The sequence below is a fragment of the Talpa occidentalis genome, unplaced genomic scaffold, assembly GCF_014898055.3.
Source record: "Talpa occidentalis isolate TD23 unplaced genomic scaffold, MPIMG_talOcc4v2.1 talOcc4.6, whole genome shotgun sequence".
Lineage (NCBI taxonomy): Eukaryota > Metazoa > Chordata > Mammalia > Eulipotyphla > Talpidae > Talpa > Talpa occidentalis.
The window spans coordinates 18,074,104-18,091,584 of NW_023604972.1; positions in this window are offsets into that span (position 1 = coordinate 18,074,104).

Genomic DNA, 17,481 nt, shown 5'->3' on the forward strand with positions numbered 1-17,481 from the left:
AGGAAACTCACGCCCCCTTATAGTTAAACCCACATCAATAGGACTCCTGAATAAAAAGGGGAATATGATTGAAATTACAATTAATTCTTTAAAATTTCTGGAAATTTTCTTCTCTGGACCTTTCTTATGTCCTTGATTCTACCACCATCATCATCTATGTGGAAAGCTAATGAGAGAACATTGAGGAAAATGCATAGTTTGGGGGAAATTTTAAAACAAACCCACATAACCATCATTAGCTATTAATCTTCAAATACTTGATAATATTTTTATGTGTTCTTTAAGTTATAATATCATATTCATAGGAATTCTTTTATAGAATGTTCTGTATCTTTCTATGTCTGTCATTCCACATTGAGAACTAGAAAGATCATAAATTTATTTTACCTGATGTGGCAAATGAAACATCCTATGTAAAGAGAACTTCAGTTTTCTTTCCAAGTACATTTTCTGCTGTTTCAACCACTTCATATAAACCCATAATGGAAAAAAAAAAGTAGCTAATGGCTACCTAATTTGGGAACTGCTCCTATATCAACTTAGGGGTCTAGTGATTATGAATATTTTTTGTTAACATTTTTATACTTTCCTCTTTTAGAACAGTGATATATTTGACTTGAAATTAATTGCTAATGAAAGGATAACTGATATTAAGATATATTTTTAAGAAAAATCACTGATTATAATTAACTTATGATATCTGAATATAAACTTAAACTTTATTAAGTAAATCTATGTTCTATTCCAAATGATTAATTTCTGTGAAATTGCAAGAGAAATATATCTACAATCTTTCATCATGGTTGTTCAACTAGAAAAGAATACATCTAATTCATATGTCATTGACTCACATATTTTCATCTAACATCCTGGATAATTTAAGAGTATGTGAAATGAATCACCAAAGGTAAACATACACTGATTATAGTATGAAAACAAATGCTTGTATACATTGTATGCAGCAGCAATAATTATTTTCAATGTTTTAGAATTGTTGTCTGTAAGGGGCTGCACTGGACACAGTGCAGGTTTTCTGATCCCATGCAGACCGGGTAAAGGAGGAGTCAGAGTCCTCAGTGGTTTTTTGCAGGTCTTTTATTGGGGTTCACCAGGCATATGGCAGGCAGGGGTGCTGGCTTGGGGGCTGGGAGGCCTCCCAGCCCCCAGCAAGTCTTCACTCTATCTGGGCTCTCTAGCGTTCGTTCTGCTGCTTCTAGGCTTCTCTTTCGGTTCTGCTGCTGCTGGCTGGGGCTGCTGGTGTCCCCCCGTGACGCCGCCCTTAAAAGCACAGTCTTAGCTCAGCTGAATCCCATCTACCTATGCCCACACCCTATTCCAGGTGCCCGCCATCAGGCATGCACTCAGGACAAGGATCCATCATCTATCCTGATGGCGGAAGGGCAGAAAAGCCTGACATTTTCTTCACCCTACATTGTCTCATGCAGATTGATATTTGTGTACTTATAATTTATGCTACTTTTATTCTCTTCATTTTAATACCAGATTTATAGGGTTTGAATTACAAGGTTATTGATTCATATTTCTTAATATATTTAACAGACTGACCAGAATGGGCACATTTTAAAATTTTTATTTTATATTTGTTTTAATATAAGGGCTTAATTAATATGATTTTATTGATTATAAAATTTTGTTTGGTGTTGTTATTTTTAGAATTTAATATTTCTAAAATTTAATAAATGTTAATAGTATCATTAACAATCTATTTTCTTCTTTAACTTCAAATTGACCACAACTATAATTTCAAAAGTAGTAAAGTATAGATTTAAAATAATTACAAAATGAATTATTCTGTTTTCTAAGTTGGTGATATACATATTAGGCAGCTAGGTCCAGTTAGAACCAATTAGAGCTGGTTTGATCCTGTTTGAATGGGTTTAATATGGTTGGAGCCAGTTTGGTATGATACAGTTATAACTCATTTCAAGTTGTTTGGGTCAATTTAATATGGTTTTTGAACCAGATTCAATTAGTTTGAACAGTTGAATCCATTTAAATCAGTTTGAACCAGTTTCATCTGGTCTAATCTGCTTTGAGCTGATTTTGTCCCGATGGAAATAGTTTCAGTTGCTTGTTTGTTAGCCTTGTTGATCTGGTCAGAACAAGTTTGAACTGGTTTCATCAGGCAGAGATGGTTTGAACAGGATTTCTCTCGTGAAACAGTTTTCTCTGGTTGGAATAAATTTGAACTGGGTTAATCTGGTCAATACCATTTTGAACAAGTCTGAATTACCTTTAACTGGTATTATCAGTTAGAAACTGTTTCATCCAATTTTACCTAGTCAAAACTGTTTTTGTTACCCATTTGACTGGTCAGAACTGGTTTAAACCAGTTTGAACATATCAGAACTGTTTTGAATTGGTTTAATCCAGACAGAAACTGTTTGATCTGGTTTTAAGCAGATTTTACTGGTCAGAACAGGTTTGAACTGGTTTGACCACTTTGTTCCAGTGATAACTAGTTTGCACTAGATTGAACCAGATTGAAGTGATTTTTCCCCCCACAGAACCATGCAGAATCACTTAGAACCAGTTAGAACCCACATCATGGTTTTTAATCCCATCAGAATGGTTAGAAACTGATTTCTCCCTTATTCATAACCAGTTTGAACCAAATTTATTCAGTCATAACTGGTTGAACTGTTTTGTTTCCCAGTCAAAACTGGTTTGGACTGGTCAGAGCCAGCCACAACTAGTTTTATCCAGTTAGATCCAGTTTGAGTCAGTTTATTCAGGTCAGAACCTGTTTTAGCCAGGATTTTCTGGTCAAGCAAGCCATAATTGTTTTGAGCCTTCAAGACTTACTAGAACTGGACTAAACTGGTTTTATCTGGTTAAAACCATCCAGAATTTGTTTGAAATAGCTTTTCCATTTGGAACTGGTTTGAGCCTGTTGGAACCAGCCAGAACCATTTTGAACTGGTCAAATACAGTGAGAAATGGCTTGAACCTTTTTATCCCATTCATAACTGGGTTGAATTGGTATGAAACAGCCAGAACCAGTTTGAACTGGTTAGAATTGGCCACAACCTGTATTATACAGTCAGAAGCAGTTTAAACCATTTTCTTCTATTCATAACTGACCAGCAGTGGTTTGAACTTGTCAGTACTGGCCATAACTTGCTTTATACATTTGGAATTGATTTGAACCAGTTTTATCAGGTCAGATCTGGTTTATACTGGTTTTATCAAGTAACAAACCAGCCAGAGCTGGTTTGAACTCATCAGAACTGTCCAGATCCAGAACTTGTTTAAATTTTTTTTCTGGTCAGAACCAGTTAGAACCTATATTTACTGGTCAGAACCATCAGAACCAGTTATATAAAGCCAGAATTCATGTGGGAAACAAGTATTATAAATGGTTTAAATTTCAAATGATATTTAATTATTATATTAATTTTACTGATTTTGAAACATAGCACCTAAATATTTTACCTTCTAAAACATGGCTTACTCAAACTTTTAAATTATTTTAGGTTCTCTAGTACATAAATTACCAAATGAATGAATAGCCTGAGGGGGAAACTTACATGTGTCTTTATTTATCCTTTCTGTATGGGAATATTTTTAATGTAGGTATTTAAAAAGTCATTACTAATAGTGCAGCACATCAATATAAAAAATATGATTTCAGCACACAGGACTCTCAATGCTGAACATTTACATAGTGTGGAAGAACAGATTAGACATTTTTCCAGCCTTTAATTTTCTTCTTGAATTACCTTCTTCATGAATCTAAGTTTACCTGCAAGTCCTTAAAGGAAATAAAAAAAAAAATCTGCCAGAACTGCATACAACATAAAAATTATCACTTTTGGGGGGCCTCCCTGGTGGCACAAGGGGTTAAGACACAACCTATGAAGCTATCCGCAGCCATTGCAGCACCAGTTCAAGCCCTGGCTGGCCAGGGCGCTACCCACAAGGTACAGCAGACCTCTCCTGTCTCCCCGCTGTTCCCCTCAGCTGTATATTTCACTGCCCCAACCCCGCCACACACACCTCTGGCCTGTATACATAAATAAATTGTATACATAAATAAATAAATCTTTAAAAAGAAATTATCACTTTTTTTCCCCAAAACCAAAGAACTCTGTGAATGAAATAAATGAAGAGGAGAGATAGCAGGACCTTCCAAAGACTTTATGCTATTTTAACTCAATGCCATCTTTTTAAAAGCTACAAGAATAAACATTGTTTCATTGAGGAAGCATCTGTATGAAATGAGAATAGATGTTTCAATCTGGGCCCATTTCACATTCACTGTGAGCAGTTGGATATTATTGAACAGGCTCTGCCCTTTACTAGTAAATCCTGCAGTTAATCTTATTAAGAACCAGTGGAAAGAGAAGTTATCAAGAAATGAGAAGGCACTTCACAGTAAAAAGTCAAAGAGTTTTTCTGTTCTTTCTAAATGCTGTGTGTGTGTGTTTATGGAATTTTTCCCATTAGATTAACTATATTTTGAATGTTTATAAGTATAATCAGATGGAATACATACTTCAGTTCCCCAAATGAACACATTCAACAGTGTAGTTCTGTCAAACAACCAGTTTACCTTGAATATGCTTTAGATAATAGTAAGGGACTTCAAAGATTCTTTGAAAAATGTAGACACTTTCCTTAAAAGAACTTTCCTTTCCTCTTAAGTAACTCAGACAGAGAATGACACCTTATGGAAGATTCTCAATAAGCTTCAGTCTCCTAAAATATTATATTAATTAAGTTAATTAAATAATTTAGAATGTTAATTCTTTACCACAAGAGTTTTCAAATTAAATAAAGTGGGGAGTACTCACAGTAAAATCTAAATTTTTAAAATATTATATCCAGTCCTTTCTTCTTTAATCATTGAGAAATTATATTTTAATAATACTAGTTTAATAACCTTTATATTAAAGTAACATGATTTACAACACTGTTTATGATTTACAAATACAGGCCCTACTTTATCAGGTGTCTGTTACCACAGTACACCCACCACCAAGGCACCAATTATCTTGAGCTATTTCTTACATATGCTATTAGATTTCACTTTATTTATAGGTTCATGTAGGGTAAGGAAAAATGTCAGGCTTTTCTGCCCTCCTGCCATCAGGATAGATGATGGATCCTTGAGGTCCTGAATGCATGCCTGATGGCGGGCACCTGGAGTAGGGTGTGGGCAGAGGTAGATGGGATTCACCTGGGCTAAGACTGTGCTTTTAAGGGCAGCGTCACAGGGACACCAGCAGCAGCAGAAGCCAAAAGAGAAGCAGAGAGAGAAGCAGAGAACGCCAGAGAGCCCAGATAGAGTGAGGATTTGCTGGGGGCTGGGAGGACTGCCAGCCTCCCGGCCCCCCAGCACCCCTGCCTGCTGTGTACCTGGTAAATCCCAATAAAAGACCTGCAAAAAACCACTGAGGACTCTAACTCCTCCTTTACCCGGTCTGCATGGGATCAGAAAAACCTGCACAGTGTCCAGTCCTGCCTTTACAGTTCATCATAAAGTATGCTAGCGATACAAGGTGCAAACATTTAATAAAATGTTTCCCTTGCCTCAATCTTGCATTATCTCCCTCCAAATCAACCTTCCATACACTTAAGCACACACACACACACACACACACACACACAATTCCCCGAAATAGTCCTCTTAATTGATATTTATGAACTTTTATTCATGAACATTGTAGAAATCAAGAAATAAATAGTTACCTTTCTTTTTGTTAGTCCTTAAGGATACATATTTTTTACCAGAATGTCTGGATTTTCCCAGTAAGTGTAGTTTAACTTTTACTCATTTACCTCTTCCATTAGACTGTGTAGTATTCATAGTTTTAGAAGTACATCATACTTCATTACCTCCTAAAATAGCATTTGGTTATATATTTATTTCTAGCACTCATATACAATATTTTAAGAACAAATAAATGATACTTCCAAAGTAGTTTGGATCATGCTTCTAATTTTATTTTTATAATTTAAATAATAATATCTAACATTATATTATATTTTTTTAAGATTTATTTATGTATACAAGAACTGGGGTACAGGCCAGAGGTGCAGGGTGTGTGTGTGTGAGAGAGAGGATTCACCAGAGACAGAGTGGGGAACAGAAGAGGCAGATAGATTGAAATACACTGTTGAGGGGAGCAGTAGGCAAAACAAGAGAGATCTGCTGCACCATATGGGTAGCTCCCTGGCCGGGGATCGAACTCATGCTGCAGTGACTGTGGGCAGCCTCACTGGTTGCATCTTAACCCCTTGCACCACCAGAGAGGCCCCTCTTTTTTTCTTTTTTAACAGTCTCCAGTATTTGTTTTCTGATAGACCAGCTTCATTTTTATAGCTGTCATTTAAATAATTGATCTTTAAGTCCATTTATTCCCTAAATTAGTTGTCAAGGGATTTATTAGAACTTTCTGATACGAATGACTACTTTAAGAAGAGTAGTTATCACAAGCAATTTACTGAGAATTTTTGCTTCATGTTAATCTGGATAGCATTATTTTGTGATATGCATAGCGCACACTATGTGAACCCAACTACAATTCTAATAATCCCTAATTAAATTGAATTTACTGATATCTGCATACTTTTTCCAAAACATACTCATTAGCTGACTAGAATCTGTAACAATTGATAACAATTTTTTAAATTATTATCTGCTTGATGATCAAATAACTGATTTTTCCACTTTCTTAACTATATATGATGTATTAAATCTAGATAGCCAACATGATTATTAAGTTAATTAACTACTGAAGTCATCACCTTTGTCTTACCTTTGTCTTGGGCATATATCATAGACACAATGTATACTATGTTGAAAACTTTAGAACAGACAGCAGCAGCTATAATTCTATATAGGTGGGCTCCGGTGAGAATGAAATAATTAAATAAAAAACTTCGAAGAAGTATTGGAGGCTAAAAATAGGAGTGGCAGAGGAGGGTGGGAGGTGAAGATGAAACTTAACAAATAGAGATAAATTGGACACTCCGAGCTTTAAAAAAAAAAATTATTTTACTATGAATGAAATTTGGAAACTTTGAGAGATCAAAAGAGGACCAAGAGCGACTTAATACAACTCAGAATGATTCCATTATCTGCTTCTTTCAGGTCCTGTTTTCATTCTGACCTTCCTAGTAAACTTTCTTGTTCTATGTTCTCTATTTGATAACAAATAAGCAACAAGCCACAAGGAGATAAGAATAATGAATCATGCAAATAAGTATTGTACTCAAATGCCTAATTTTTGGAAGAGCCTTTAACAAAATTTGGAGTTGAGTCTCATCTAGATATGAGATACAGTCACAGCCAAGTTGACATCACATAGGAAACAGGACAGTCATTTTAGATGATTCATATTTTTGTCCACTTTTATCATTATGAGAACGAGTCTTTTGGTTTAGTTGACCAGAAGCATTTATCTTACTGGAAGGAAGATGATAAATCTAGACTAGGATTTATTTTAGAGAGAATTTTTTAAAAAGGTAATATTCAGTATTTGACATATATAATTGATGCAACAAGACTTTCGATGTGGGAATTCTGCAAATTTAGAGGATAACCTTATTCCAAATTAACTCCCTTATCTTCTCCAAACTTGAAAATTCTTGCCCGCAGAGAAGATTTTTTTTTATCACCATGATATTGAGACCTAGAGATTGTTACTGTGTACACTGAAAACTGTATACAATTAAATTCTTAGTGAGAATTTTCTTTAAAATGCAGATATTTTCCTTTCCTTGGAAATGGTAAAAAAAAAGAAAGAAAGAGAACTATAAGGGAGAAAAGCAGAGCAATCAGAAGTAATCTATTTTCTCTTTCAAGATTTTGATTTGGTAAAACATATATTTTGGGGGTAAGAAGAATGGAGAAGGTGTAACATCCACTTTTTTCAGGCAATAGAACTAGCCACCTACTTTTGGGTCATTATTGCATGAAACATAAATCCTACCCAAATAGTTTGGTTTCCAAATATCCGTTTCCAGGTAGCATGAATGCTGAATTACTTTGCAGTTACCTCCCATGGGGCCAATTTTGTCAGATAATAAGACTACGCAAAGGTGGGACAAGCCTGTCCAATAGGAGTGGATGGAGCAGTAGGAAGTGGGGTAGAATCAGCCAGGTGAGTCCATAGGCTCTCTCCAAGCCTCGAGTCATGTCTGCTGCAGTGCTCAGTTTTGACTACTAAGGCTATGTCATCAGGTACATGAAAGGGATCAAGACCAGTTAAGCTGGGTCTCCCTGGTAGCACAAGGAGTTAAGGCACAACCTATGAAGCTTTCAGCAGCCTCTGCAGCACGAGTTCGATCCCCGGCTGGCCAGAGAACAACCCATATGGTGCAACAGACCTCTCCTGACTTGCCTGCTCCTCCCTTCAGCAGTGTGTTTCAGTCAGTCTGCCTGTTCTGTTCCCTACTCTGTCTCTGGTGAATCCTCTCATCCCCCACATCTCTGGCCTGTACCCCAGCTCTTGTATGCATAAATAAATTAAAAAATCTTAAAAAAAAGACCAGTTAAGCCATCAATAATGACACAAATCTCTCTGCTTCCCTCTAATTAAGAGAACCAAAAAATAAGAAAGATATAGCAAACTGTCTTTTTAAAAATACACACAGTATATCTATCAAGAAGTAGAGCACTGTTGATCTGAACAATCCTTTTCACTATATTATATGTGTTTATAAGAACTTGTGTGACTCTGCTCAGAATAGATTACCTCTAAGTGTTTGTTGAAATTTGAATTATAAAATATTTTAGTCAAATATGTTAAAGATAAAGTGAAACTTTAAGTTAAAAGTTATTTATAAAAAGTCTAAAAATCACACAAAATTTAAATATAAAGAAAATTGATTATAAAGAAAATTTAAAAGATAGTAAATTATAACTAATTAAAATGACAGGCACAAAAATGCACAAAATTGTTAACATTTGCATTGCTATGTAAAGCATTTTGAAAGAATAATCTTAAGATATATTTTGATGTATCTGCAACCAAATAATGTTTTCTAGAGAGTTCTTTCATGTAGTAAAAATTCAGACAGTAAATAAAACAATTGAACATTTCTGTCCTTATGAAAATTGTAGTTTATGCCTGAGAATATAAACATTAAAAAATAAGCAAATACGAAATAGGTAAGATTAATGTGTTTGGGGATATTCCTTATAGAAATGCAAGACAAACACAATATTTAGTTCTAAATAAGTCTTGAAATTTTGGACACTGATATGAATATTAGGACATAGGGGTTTTTTTGCAAAGAAAGTGGTGGGAGATAAAAGTACAAATAGTGGTAATGACTTTGCAGTGTGCTGGTTGTTGAATTCTGCAGGTTGGACTATTTGTAGTAGTTAAAGAAGAACCATTGAATGTTTCAGTGATTGAGAATGACATATTTAAAGCTTTTCTCTAGAAACATCGAGTAAGAGCAATGAAGAAATAGAAACCTGTACTAATTACTAGAGCCCAGTGAGCCAGAAGAAGTTTCACAGTGATGCAAGAATGTAAGATCTTTGGCTGCTTTGCATTATTGGAAGACATGTAAAAAAGTTCCCCATTAAAAAAAAACAAAAAACAAAAAACAAAAAACAAACAAAAAAACAACAACAAAAAAAAACCATAACATAACTTGCCAGAAGCCTTGTAGGAGTGTCTGCAGCTTGGGAAAGAGGGCACAAATAAGAATGTTAAAGAACTAGATGGTCCCTAATCCATTCATCCATTCATTCATTTGTGAATTTACATGCAAAATCTTTTTTGAGTCCCTATATTGTACCAGCTAATGATTGATGAGACAAGATGTCCCTTACCAATGGGACATAATTCAGATTCCCTTTGAAGGTATAAAAAACGGATAGGAGGATGCTTAGAAGCAAGAAGGTGGAGAGATAACATGATTCACTGTGTTTCTGGAAGAAAAAGCAGAACACAAATCTTATCCTCTAGAATTCACGATTAAACTGAGTTTTTAAAACACAGTGAAAAAAATGATTAAGATGTAGATTAAAAGATCTTCTGAGGGAAAGGAATCAAAGTGGTAAAGGTCCAAGGTATTAAGAGAGGATATTACAGGTGAAGGGAATCATAAGGGCAAAGGCTCCTATCTCAGAAATGAGAGTATGTTAGCCTTATCTAGAACAGATTTTTTTATAAGTTAATTTAATTAGTTACTTATGCATAGAATAACTGGGGTATAGGCCAGAGGTACGGGGGTGAGAGGATTCACCAGAGACAGAATAGGGAGGAGAACAGGCAGATCCAATGAAATACACTGCTGAGGGGAGCAGCAGGTGAGAAAGGAGAGGTCTGCTGCACCATATGTGGGTTAGTTCCCTAGCTGGGGATTCAACTCAGGCCATAAAGGTGATAGCACTGAGACTTATTCCCTAGGCCACCAGGGAGGCCCTATAACATTTCTCCAGGGAACTGAATGAAAGTGTTGATGTCATATAATGACTAATTTCTCCCTAGCAAACATAGACAGTGAAATAGAAAATTTGGTACCTCTCTCAAAGTGAAGATCTTCAGCCTACAATTGAAGTACAAAGATTTGATTGTGGAAGAGGATCAGGCATGAAGATTTAAATATGGGAGTCAATCATTCAGGGAGAGAAGATATTTCTTTATGTTTAATATTCTTTTAATTCAAGTAACAGTGCATTGCAATACTATTTAAGTTTCAGGTATTCATTGTTGAGAATTGACTTTGTTGTGATTCATCATTGTGAATCAAAATCATTGGGACTCAATATAAGCTTTATGCTCTTTAAGGACAAGCTTTAAGTGTTTTTAGCTCATTTCATTCTTCCCACTGTTAAAAATAATGGATCAACATTTAGTGAAATTTCTAACTAGAGTTAGCAATAAGATAAATGATCTTAGCTATCATTATGGATTTAACTCTATATATATTAATCTATATATAAAAATATATTTTTCTAATCCTATTTCCAGGTCTGTTCAAATTGTATTACTATCTTTAGATAATAAATTTACCCCCTTTAAAATCAATACTTCAGAATAGCCAATGAACTGAAGTGTACAAGAATTTTCCTAGATATTTTTGGCTTAATTTTTTTTTATTTGACATGAAATCTTTTCACATTGAATGAAATAGTGATTTCATAAAATAAGGGGCAAAATATTAAAGTAAAACCCTTATAGATATTTATAATGGAAGAAAATTTAGGCAATTTATAGTATAAATTCCCCAATTATGATTGCAAGATTGTCCAGAGAGCATTTTATGGATTAGAGCTGTTCAAGGGTAGAGCTGGGCTTCTTCAGAAGGTAATGAGTTTCACTACAGGAAGGAAAAGAATGGATTTTAAAAGTATGGTGACTTTTAAAATGTAGAGTTCTAAGAGAAATTGCTTGTTCCCCATTTTTCAAGTGACTATTACCCAGGTATTTAACTACCTGAGCTCTGTGTTTTACCTCTCAAATCTTTTATAATCATCAAAGTCATGATTCTGTTTTTAATTAAGGGATAGTTAGCAAGCAAAAGTAAATATTGGTTCCCAAATGAATATAATAATAATAATCTTTACTATCCAGGGGTTATATGAAGTTTGAGATAAAGCACAGTTATTGATTGAATAGTCTATTGGTCTTTATGCCAGAGTCTGTTCTGGGTCTGGAATTCAAGGTGTTTTAATCAAAACAATCAACCCAAATCTAGATTATACTCATACTTGGATGCTTAGTGACTGCATTATTTTTTAGAACTTGATACCTTGGAGCACTTTTTGAAACTGACCTGTTGAGAGATGTCCTTGATCTGACTTAAACCACCTGATGTTAATGTACTGGGAATGGATCTGCCTCAGGCCTGCTAAAAGTGTCACTTCCAGCTGTTCTTTTTTTATTGGTCAACTGCTAGTGTGAGAGTAGAATAAATTGTGGAGCAGATGCTTGGAAATATTTTACTTAACACTAGTGTAAAAGACAATCAGAATTGAAGCATGCTAGTTCAGATGACAACTGTGGGAATGATCTTGGAAAGTAATTTTCAAAATATATTCATAGCACTTTTTTTTCATTCCATTAACTTATATTTATATATGTTCCAGGAATTAGGAATGTTAATGGTACCACGCTAACCTGGAAAAACACCCAGAAACAAAGAAATAACAACAACAAAATGATAAATCGTCTGAAGCATATATAATAAGGTGATGCCACAGAGAATTCTCAGGTCATTGTTAATTGGATTATTATGGAAGGATTTCTTGATATTTGCATTGAGACCAGAATTATGAGAAGAAAGCAGCAGCGCCATGACCTGAGGAGGAGGGGAGTATGAGGGCACAAAGAAATCAGCTTGGTCATTTTCAGAGATAGCAATAAGGGCAGTGGAGCTATAGCCTAGAGATTTGAAGGACTGGTTAATGGAGGACGATGTAATACAGGCAGATAATTTCAATTTTATTCCTGTTATTATAGGAACACTGGCTTTTTTAAATCTGAGTATATAAATTTGATATATATATAGATTTATCTCTATATATAGTATATATATAATATATTATATATAATACTATATGTAGTGTATATATATGTATATACTGAATTCATACAAAACATTACTTCTGATAAATTTTGAAAATTATATTCCAAGACCACTCCCATGATTATAAAATTACATAACAAGCTTCAATCTTGCATTGCTTATTATAGTAGAGAAAAGTGTGAGGGTAGGAATAGAGACAGGGAGTTTACTCAGAGACTTTTACTGTACATAGTTCAGGTGAGAGGTGATAGGGTTTTACCATTTCAGAGAGCAATGGATCTGATATAATGTATATTAGATACTGAGTAAACAGAATTTTTGTTGGAAAGAGGTGCAAAGGAAAAGAATCAAACAAAGTAAGTTGTTGATTTTTGACCTATATAAAGAAGTGGTGCCAATTTTAGGCTAAATTTATGGATGACTAGTAATGAAAGAATCGGCAACTGAAATCCTGAGATGCATGTTAGACATCTCTATAGTTTAAATTAAATGCACCACCTCCCTGGTGGCGCAAAGGATTAAGACACAACCTATGAAGCTATCAGCAGCCACTGCAGCATGAATTTGATCCCTGGCCAGGGAGCTGCCCACATGGTGCAGCAGACCTCTCCTGAGTTGCCACTGCTCCCCTCAGCAATGCATTTCAGTCGATCTGCTTGTTCTGTCCCCCACTCTGTCTCTGGTGAATCCTCTAACCCCCACACCTCTGGCCTATGCCCCAGTTCTTGTAGGCATAAATAAATAAATCTTTAAAAAAATAGAGTACTGCTTCTACAACTCAGGAATGGTGATCATCTGAATGGGACAAGGGACACCCTAATAATTTCATGTTTAGCAGTGAAGTAAAGGACAGTAAGGAAAACAATGAAACTGAATTACCTTGATTTCTTAGAGAATCTGAGAATACACTGTTCAATGAGTAAAGTTTTGGTCAATTATTTCAAATACAGTTGTTAATATAAGTAAAAAGAGGACAGATGTGCCCATTATTTTGCCAAATTGCAGTCATTGGTGACTCACTGAACTTAATAACTCAACTATGTTTCTTGGGCTGAGAAAAACTGCTTTAACATTTTTTTTTTGCAATTATCATTAGTACAGTAATAGTAATATAATGGGTAGAATTACATAAAAAAGGAAAAGAAAAACCTCTCAAGTGGAACAAACATTCTGAGAAAATGATGGTCAAAAAGGGTATTTCTACATTTTGACATTTACAATCACAAACAATAGTTTATTCCCTCTGTAATAGACCTTAAACTATTGTACAAAGCAAATAATACCACAAGTACAATTAATCCAGTATCCCCTTCATAACAACCAGGTGTAATTTCAATTTCTGCGTGTCTTATCTTTTGAAATTTTAAATTTAAACAACTGGTGCCTGGGAGTTCAGCTTATATTCTAAAGAAGGGAGACATAGAGATTATTACTCACTGACTATTTTGTCTGTACTCATGTTCTCTATTAAATTTGATTTTAATTATAAAGTAAACTTAATTTCTTTCTAGAGTTAGATAACATAAATGTAGGTGAATAGACTCAAATTAGCTCATTTTGAACATCAATCAATATATCACATGATGTGGACTTCCCTGGTAGCGCAAGGGGTTAATTCTCTGCTGCAGGAGTTCAATCCCCAGCCAGGAAGCTGACCCACATGGCACAATAGACCTCTCTTGTTTGTCTGCTTCTCAGCAGTATATTTCATTCAATCTGTCTGTTCTGCTCCCCACTCTGTGAATCCTCTTTGCTCCCCACTTTGGTGAATCCTCTCACTCCTCCCAGCCCATACACCTCTGGCCTGCACCCCAGCTCTTGTATGCATAAATAAAATAAATCTTTAAAAATACATCATATGATTGATATATATATATATATATATACATATATATGTATATATGTACGTTGAACCTGAAAAGTCATGGTACTCATCTAATCCTCCATTAAATTATAACTACAGAGATTAATCTTTCTTAGTACCAGCTGATCACATGTTCTTATAGCTAATAACTTAGAGCCTTATATAGAATTACAATATAAAATATATATGTGTATGGTATGTGTGTGTTGATGTTTTATTTAAAGTATTTAATTTGGATGATTTTGTTTTCAGTGGCTGAAATTTGCTTCCTACCAAGTCTTTCATTTCCATTTTGAATGCCACTATGATTTTCCCCTTAGGTAGCTCCTGCAACTAAAAAAGTAAATTTGAAGAGTAGATGGCACTTGTAGCATTCTTGTGCTTTTGCACATAGATGAGAGTTCAGGTTGACAGAGAAAACAAAAGAAGGGTGACCAGGAAATTCTACTCTGATTTCGACTTTTGGCTTGATCCTTAGTAAGACACCTAACCTCTCTAGGAGTCAGTGTCTGAAGTGGTGAAGTCAAGAGGGAAAGGTATTAGTTTTCTATTCTTAAAGGCAACATGTGAAATAATAGAGCATTCTGAACAGAAATAGGAAGAGGCTGTTTCTTTACAAATAGAAGAAGCAAATGTCTAGCAATTTGGGATTATTAGTCTAACTAGAAATTAAAGCTTTCATTTTCTTCTCAAAACCTGGGTGACTCTATACTACTTCAAATAATGCAAAAGACACATATTTTCTATAAGTGCAATAAAAGAAGTCAATTTTATTCTGAAAGTTAGAAATGGAAGAAGCATTGGCATCATGCTTTTCTAACATTTCTATTGCAAAATGCCCTTTCAAAAATACAGCTTTTACCTGATATTAGTATTGATGTAAAATAAGTTGTTTTATTTGCTGTAGGAACATGGACAAGAAACTAATTGGCTTGATTTGCCTTCTTTTTTGTTCTCCACCAGTACCCTGAGATAACCAATAGATGAGAATATTGACACACTAAATTAGAAATTTGCTAGATATTTTTCAAATGATAAATTTCCTGTACCAACACACATATCCCAAATTCATCGAAAGTAGAATTGGTATTAGATTTAGTTGCAAAAAAGATACATTTGATTGTTGGCCACCCATTCTCTTTGGTATTACTTATCTTTGAAAATTCTAACATATTCTTTATGTTTCTTAATTTTCCCCTGCTGTCATTTTGTTTTATTATTTTTATAGGCAATATCCTATGATCTGGACATGTAATTCCTTTCACTGCATCAAACTTACTTGATTTCCCCCCCACCATTTCCTCATAGTCTTTTCTAGTAATGAATTCATTCATTTTTCCAGTAATTATCTACTGGCTCTTTATAAAGAATAGGGAGCTGACTCTAATACAAACAAAATATCTTTCTGCTCTCAAGCAAGTATAGTTCAGGGAAACAAATGAAAAATCAGCATAAAATTAATGTTATGTTGAAGGTATTTTGTTACTTAACTCAAATGTAGTAGATCGCAAAGAAATGCGGGGGGGGGTCATTATTTCTTTTTTTTTTTTTTTTTTTTTTGCTTTCAGTGTCAAGTTTAATTAGGAGTCAGAACTTCATTAACAAACTGTTTCTTTCTTATATAATTTCTTAATTTTTGCATAAATTTAGCTTGAGAAAAAAATTCCAGATATTTGCTTTTTATTTTGCCATGTGTCTTTAATTGCCTTTGGTTGTCTATGGACAATTTTTTCTGTGCTCATCAAAGATTCATTGTAGATAGAGCAATGTATCTTGTCAGTACATATTCTTCATATGACAGTATTATTGGGCTGCTGTGGATTAATACAAGGAAACTCTAACATGTGAATTATTAAAACAGAAAAGACTTTCTATTCATTTTCCTGTGGGTCCTTTTTTTGCTCCATTTGTTTTCATGCAATCTGTTTCTTCCCCATGCAAGTCTTCTAACTTCCAGTTTCTTTTTTCCCCTTTCCTCTATTTTCATGTTCTTTTTTTTTTTTTTTTTGTATCAGAAGTTCATTCCTTTTTATTGTTGAACAGTATTCCATTGTATGGATTTACCATTGTTATCCATTTACCTATCAAAAGACATTCTGATGGCTTCCAGTTTGGAGCTTTTATAAATAGAGCTGCTATAAATATTGGAGTGTAAGTTTTAGTATAAATATATTTATGATGCTGAACATTTTTTCATGTGTTTATCCAGATGTCATCCATACATTGAGGAAAATACCTGTTCAAGCATCCTGCCCATTTTAAAAATCGGGTTATTTGCTTTCTTTTTTTTTTTTTTTTTTTCAAAACCATTATTATGTTTTCAGCTCAATTTTATTTTATTTTATTTTATTTTTTTTTAAATATTAAATTTTATTTTTATATTCCCCCATACAATTGCAAACGCCCCATTCTGACCCCAATCCTTCCCCTCCTGCCCCCAACCCCCCAAAAAGTGTCTCTGGTTCATAGTTTTTTTGTTGATTTTGATTTTCACTTTCTTATATTCATTTTCCTGGTCCCTTATTTAAGTTTTCTAGATTCCTGCTATGAGTGAGACCATCCGGTATTTTTCTTTTTCTTTTTGGCTTATTTCGCTGAGCATTTTTGGCTTATTTCGCTGAGCATGGGTCATTATTTCTTGACAACCATAATATGATCCAGTAGGCATGAATGTAAATAAATTTTGAAACATCAAGGACTTTACAAAGTAAAGTGTTAATAAAATAATGAACCATATTTAAAATTTTGATGCACATGTGTATTAGATCCAGATTGTCAAAAACTGATATAAGACAAAAGCAAGTAAGAAAACTCCTTACAGAGGACTCCCCGGTGGCGCAGCGGTTGAGTGCTGGCTTGTGAAGCTGCCCGCAGCCACTGTAGCATTGGTTCAATCCCCGGTCACTGGGTGAGGGTCCCACATGGTGCGCAGGCCTCTCCTGCCGCCCCCTGCTCCCCTCAGCAGTGTACTTCATCAGTCTGTCTGTTTTGTTCCCTGCTCTGGCTCTGGTGAATTCTCTTACCCTCCTGCGCTTCTGACTGTACCCAGTGCTTGTGTAAATAAATAAATCTTTAAAAAAAAAGAAAAGAAAACTTAC